Raw genomic sequence first — 7,538 nt, forward strand, 5'->3', positions numbered from 1 at the left:
ACTCGAGAAGAGAGTTATTTATACAATAGTAGAACTTAGGAAAATATCCTAAACTGTTTTTACAAAAATAGGAAAAGGAAATATCTTCCTGCAAGAAGATAGAGACAGTTGTTGAACTGCTGCTTGTTGTCCCTGTTATTTAGGTTCTGCTGGCTTTGGTCTTTGATTTTTTTCCCTTTAAGCTACTTGGTAGTTTGATCTTCACTCTAATACTCTTTGACCTTGATGACCTGTCAATATCCTTTATTGTACCTTTTTACTTTACTGTACATTTCAAGTTTTTACTGTGTATTTCAACAGTAAATCATTTAGTTTTTACATGTCTCAGCATCAGGTAGTTTGGATATTGATCATCTGTTTGTCTTTTACTATGTAAATTTCTCTGTGTATAATGACTTCTTTCTGTATCAATGGTTTCTTTCTGCTCTGCTGCATGGAATCTTTTGTTAAGAAAAATCATTCAAATTCATTTCTTGAGAATCTGGAACAAACAAGTTTTCTATGTATAAAACTGTTTATCGAGTCTCCTGGTCTTCTGTTGATCACCTACAAAATACAACAATTTGTTAAGAAAAACATAGGCTTGCAGGAAGGTGACAATGGCCTTTTAGCATGGCGCGTGTGTTTGGACGAAGTCCTAGCAGTATTTGCATGGTAATCAGAGGTCAAAATGAGTTGCAGAGGCTCATGGTGTCACAGGAAGGTTTAGGAGGGTTTTACACTATAAACAGGGGAAAAGAGAAAAAATGAAGGTTTGGGCATTTTAACGGTAAACGGTTAACTTTTTTTAAAAATTTGGTGCAAAGTGAACAGTGGATGGTTTTACCATATGCGGGGAGCGGTTTCGGAGGCTCATCGCACCGCTTTTGGCCGTGGGGTGGTTTTTTTCCGAGGGCACGCGAGTTAACGTGGGAATGACATGTAACCACAAGGGCCTGAGAAAAACCACGAATCTCGCGTGCTCTCGGGCCTTTAAAGTTCGGAGATCGTGAGCACGCGATATGGTTGAGCGTCGTTGGATCTGGGAGTGGATGATCTGATGGCTATCGCACGGTGGAGTTGCACGGAAGACAGTCGACGGAGATTAGCGGGGCCTAGGGGTTAATTACAAAGGATTTGTAATTATTTTATGAATAAAGTGCGGGTTAGACAGATCATGATGGGTTTAATAAAAGTGGGACTGGGGAAAAATACAAAGGATTTGTAAGTTAAACAGGTGTTGGGAAGGGTTTATTAACCACACTGAGGGTTAAATGTGGGGTATGTTTAACCACGGTTAATGTAGCAGGGTTAATAGAATGTGGGAGGTGACAAAACTTAGAGTAAAGGGGTTTTGTGGGTTTTATGGGTTCATATGGGTTTTTAGGAGAATTACAAGGGGAAAGTGACTTTTTCAATGGGGAAATGAGTTTCACACTAGGGAAAACGGGTTTTGAGTGAGGAAATGACCTTTGGAGGGTAATTTGCCAGGAAATTGTGTGAAACCAAGGGGCAAAGGTGAAAATGAAGGGAAAAGGGTATTTTCTTAGGAAATGATGGAAAAAAGACGAAATTAGTAAGTATGTAGTGGGGAATGAAATGAATGAGGGGAAGTTAACCAAATCAACTTGTGAACATCTTTTCATCTTCATAACTGCTCCTACACATTGAAACATAGGATCAAGCATAATAAATGTGCTTTATGCTTCTATCAACTTTGTTCTTCTGCAACCTTTCTTCTACCTACCCTTTACTTACCCTAACCTTTTTTCTTCACTTAATTGGGTGCATTTAAGCTAGCAGACCCTTTCTTCCCTTTTTCTTTTGAAAATTAAACTATCTAATTCTAACCTTATAACATCCAAGGGCTCATATTAAACTAATGAGCTCCTTATTATTCTCTGCCTAACTACTGATCTGCCAAGATTAAACAGTTTGGCTAGATCTTTATTTTCTAACTATAAACATGAAATTTAAAGCATGAACTAGTCAAGGTTAAATAGTTTGACTATCATGGGTTGTGGCATTTATGACAAGCTGCACACAACCATTATTTTGCATAATAAAGTAAAAAGTAGTGGCACTTGGACTTGCACACTTTCAGAGTTTATTGCTTTTTGTTTTTCTTTCTAACCTAACATTTTATTTTTGCCTTCATTCTTTAGGGCATCTATCCTAACATTTTCTTTGATATGGACATATTTATGAAAATATTTCCTAACATTTTTATTCAATATTCTTTTTGTCCATATCCTAGCTTAACATTTTTGAAAAATATTTTCATTTTTTGACTAATTGATTCTAACTTATCAAAACCAAAAGATGCTACAGCAACATGCAGGGTGGATCTTGTTCAAATATCATCTTGTAGACTCGGGTGAAAAAATGATCGGACAGCCATGCGATTACTCCTCTGAAGATGAATTCAGACAACAACTTGAAATATGTGTTCACAGTAGTCTCCGTTGGTGACCATGCCCACTCCAATATCGGGAACTCCCTGTCAGGCACAGATTGCATCAGATGTAGGTGGAAATGTAAATCTCTGCATGCGTACCTTCGGGTGACTGTCGAGCCTTGGTTTCTTGTTCCTTCAGTTGATGAGCCAACATGCCGGACCAGTTACATGGTTTTCCTTCTCTGGCTAGTTGGTCTAGCACGATCACCCAACTTTGTGGGAAGGTTTCCATGCTTTCTTGGCCATACAGTCGACATGCAAATATGACCAAGTATTGATACGCCTTTCGTAGTATCTTCATCTTGTAGATCTGGTTGGATGTCAACCTGAATCATGCCGGCTCCTTTAACCAATTCTTCATAACGTCCCTGGAGTTAGCATTGTTGTTGGGTAAGCTAAAGGGGGTCTTCATGATAGTCGCGGGCTCTGACATCTGATACATCTCATCATAGTCTTGTGCCTAGAAGGTTTCAAGCTTCATCCCACTGACATTGCGCAAGGTCATTGTCTCAGGATCACTGTGAGAGACGATCCAATGTATCATGTCCACGCATGGGAACGTGGGGTATCTGCATGCAATCCGGTACAAGACGAACTTGTGAATGTTCACATACACCTGATGGTCTTCGAGGTCTTCCTCAAAAGTGCCTACAAATGTTTCATTTACCTCTTGCCACTTGAGTTTGATGTCCTTGTCTAGAAACAACTTTGTATCTTCATAGTTCGGCAGACTAAAGGACACTCGCTCAACTGCTGCTCCAATTGCCTTTCCGTCAGTGTCCTATGATCCTGATCCCTTGGAAGCTATTGATCCTATACTGCTAAGAGGTGGATGAACACCTGCAAGATCTGGAGACAAGCAACATTCATGGCAATAAATCTGTCAGCGAAAACTAAAGAAAATTCGGGGAATGACATAGCACATACCTGGGGGACTAGTAGGCAAGATTGTGTAATTTCTTCTGGGAGGTTGGGTGACTGGATGCTAGAACTGCACAAAAGGCAATCTGGGTTGTCTGGGAGGCAAGACTGGCTATCAGATTTGTGCAATGCATAGTCCAGACTGGCTGTTGGCTGCTAGGATTGCGCAATGAGCAATTCCAGCTGGAAGTGACTGCAGGCTTAGGGACTGCATTGCGCAATTTTTTGGGCTAGTAGTCACTGTCCCTCAGAAACGCACAAAATAGTCTTGGAGGATAGTGCCTGGGCAGATATGTGCATTTCTGGAGAGGAAGACAGAGCCTTCCTTCCCCATATTGCGCAATGCTGTCTCGGTGAACACAGAGTCCAGGCCAAGGTTGGCCAGACTCACCGATGGGCAACTAAAAGCAAATATGAAAGTGAATGCATGGCGACACTAAGTGAAATCAGAAGTGATTGATAGTGCATGAAAACATGAATGAAAGATTCAGTAAACAGATCAACATGCATGTGGGTGAAGCGAGTCGTCGAATCGGCGACCGTTCGTGCAAAACAGTTTCATGCATGTGACAACAGTGAGATAGCAACGAAAACTGAAACAGTGCTAGGACAAGCTAGTATACATGTAAACGAGAGCAAGCGAAAACATAAAAAGCGACAGAAATGCTGAAAAGACAAGTTGAGGCCACTTACTAGTGAATAGATGATTTGGATGTGTCAAAGAGTCCTGGATGTGTTGTGGGATGTCAAAGCTCCAAGATCGATGTGAAAGAATGAGCTCTGATGTGTCAAATAAATAAGTTTTGAGCTCATGACGCGCATGCCACAAATCTAGGAAAAAGCGACACTTGGAGGAAAGTTTCTAAAACAACTTTGCATGTAACCTCCAGCTGCTAAAAATAGCTCCTTGAATCATGGGATGCCTTTTGCATGCTACCTTTTGCCATCTCGAGAAAAAGCAAGCCATGCACGCGAGTCAAGTTTCCTTGGTCCTGGGTGGAACTAGTCAACCCAATTGCTCATGCATGAAGTTGCTCAACTGCTTGAAGGAAATGCGCATTTCCGACTGGGAGCTGGGCTGGCTGCCCAGGAGATTTGAGCAATTTCTGGGCAAAGCAGCTGATTGCTGCCCAGATTTGCGCAAATTCTGGGCTGAGCAGCCCTACTCAGGAAAATTACATAATTTTCACTGTGAGGGTTGACTCGTAGAATTGCGCAACTCTAGAGCCCAGCAGGCTGCCAGACAAGATTGCACAATTTCTGGAGGGAAGGCTGGTTGCCCTCCAGAATTGCGCAATTTCTTGGGGGAGCTACTCAGCCTGCAGCTGGATCAAGTCCGGATGAACAACCTGTTGGGGCAATGCATCAAGATATGATCGATGGCCTTCCTTTATGTAAGATGTTATCACTCAGGTTGTCCCCTAGGAAAACTCTAAGGAGGGGATACGGCCGAGGTAACCACTAACCAATATTTTAGCTGCAGATTCTAGCCAATCTACAATCAGAGAGGGCTTTCGCTTTATGATTTAGCTTTGTTTTGCTATATATTAGGCTAGTTAAGAAGTACAAGTATTTGTTTGGTGTTTGGATGGTAACATTCAATAAAACAGGGCTGCAAAATATGAGAAGTTCAGACCATTGGGTTAATGGAGTCAATGAAGGTGAACTACTGGGTATGGTTTCTTTGGTAAAAGGAGGAACTACAGAGCAAGATAATTAAACATGGAACAATCTTCAAGCTGGAATAAGATGAATTGGGGTCAGGGAACGAAAGGCAATTAAGAATCTTTCATTATGCTAACAGAGGGTGTCGTGGCGGAAAAAGTCGTTTGTGCGGACACAACTGACCTCCCTAGGAGTCTAAACTCTCTAGCGACAAACAAGACAAAATGGAGTGATCTTTCTCTAAATATACCTTTTAAAACATGAAAACTACAAGTGTTTAGGCTTACCTTATTCCAAAACGCGGTTGTTGTAGTCCGTCCTTGCCGATCCGGATGAGCTCCTCCTTCAAGTCAATTCCTGCAACCACAAACAATCAAACAATTACCAAGCACTTGCATTTCATATAATAAAACATATATTCAACATGTAGACCAAGGAACACATGAAATAACTCATTAACACAAGCTATTGAGAAAAATAAACCAGTTTGTATTAATAACGAAACAAAGAAACTCTTACAACCTGGCCTTGGTGTTGTGCAAGTTCCTCCCAGGGTCCATCAAGGGTTTTCCTCTACTTTGACAAAGCTCACCCACTTCCAAGTAGAATCAAGCAAAGACAATCTCTCCTCACAAGGTTCTAAATGGGAGTCCTAATTCCTGCAGCATTTACCCAAAGAAAATGTATAGTTCCAACCTCCCCTCCTTCTGGCCCAATGCCTGTATTTATAGTGCTCAAGAGGAGGTTAATCAGGTCCACCATCAATGGGATAATCCCCTCTTTGGGTGGGATAGCTCCCTTATTGATGGGATAAGTTCCTCTTTGATAGGAGTGCATGAACCATCTGGAGGCGCCCAATACACGTCGAACAACCTTCTAGAATGCTCTAGAAATGACCACAAGTAACTTTTTAAAGATGAAACTTGTGCATTCTAACCTTTACAAGGGGACGCACCTATCCCTTTACATACAGAGCGTCTTTGGACGCAGCTTTTGTGAACATTGGGAGCGTCCCCGCAGGTAAGGTTGAGAGAACCTGCGTCCCCAGAGATAAATACATTTATACAAGACTTTCTCTCTTTTTTGGAGTTTGACATGGAGAGCAGAGGCATAAGACTTGCCTAAGAGGGTAGCATGACTGTTGATTGAGCCATACTAACTGTAAATAGTCATGGTGACATTTTTTAGTGTAACAGATTGCCCCCTAAAGTGCGAAGCCTGGAATAGATTAGGGTTTGTAATATCTAGGAAGGGTGAAGTGCTTTATCATTTCAAGGATTATCCCGTGGAGAGCCTGGTCAGAACCTGCAATTTTCAACACAAAATACATGTATAAGATTATATCATCACTGAGGTAGGCATTCCCATACTCAGATCAAAACTTTAACTAACAGACTAACTACTCTGATACAGGAATGATCTTGCAGTACATCACAATCATAGACTTTTGTAGACACAGTATGGGCGCAGCCATCTGTTTATGATTAGTCTACTTAGATAATGAATACAAAACTCCTCGCAGCCTGGATGGTGGAAACTAGATCCAGGGTCTTCATTTCTACTTCCCGAATTGGTACGATTCTAGCCATGCGAATAAATGAGTTGATGTCGAACATGGTAGAAACCACTTGATTACCAGTCGATGATGTAAACTGTTAACAAGCGTGAGAGAGACCACCAGTAATGTCAATGGTTCTCAAAGTACCAAGCACAACCCGTGAAATGTGAATAGATGTTTTGATGTCGAACACTTCACGGAATCCTTTGATCGAAAGTCAATGATGTAAACTGTCGTCAAAGGCGAGAAACCTGCCATTGATGCATGCAGACTTCAAGGTGCTGTTGATTCCTAAGTCATCTTTCTAGATAATGTGTCGATGTCGATAGAAAGCGACCCGTTGCAGGCAAGCCCACAACACGAAATCATTGTTCAAGTTGAAGAAATATTGCTGTAAGGACTGACTCAGGGATGGTCAAATGGATGACAAGTATTTTGCAGATGAAAGTTTTGCTTGTAGACCTCTTGAACACATAACGACACGACAGATGGCTTGGTGACGAATAACTCAAAGTTAATCCCCGGAACCCGGTTAAAGACTTTCAAAGTGGTTTGATCAACTGTGAGGTAAAAGATTTCCCAACCCAGGTGAATGAAAAGTGTCGTGTTCAAGAGTGGTAATAAAGTTTCTTCTGAGACAAAAGATAACAAATAGGTTCATTCTTCTCTCTTTTCCCCCACCATTTCTGGCAAGTACCTCTTTATTTTTAACAAGCTTGAGGAGGATAACATATGCTTGATTATAAGCTCATCCTTCGGATGAGTCCAACCTAGTTTTGATTCGAACCCTAGGAAGGAGTGGTTCGTTCCTATTTGTAATTGAACAGGTCCTTTACTGTGAAATGTTTAACGAGCCCAGTATAGGAGAAACTCGGCATTTTTCAATTTTAGAGAGTCTGAAAAACTTAAGAAGACTCCAAGTTGAACTTTTTCGTAAATTTGTGTCCCCCAAGCCCG

Source organism: Pinus tabuliformis, chromosome J, assembly GCF_031772625.1.
Source record: "Pinus tabuliformis cultivar Carrire ecotype Pingquan chromosome J, CPIR1, whole genome shotgun sequence".
Classification (NCBI taxonomy): Eukaryota; Viridiplantae; Streptophyta; class Pinopsida; order Pinales; family Pinaceae; genus Pinus; species Pinus tabuliformis.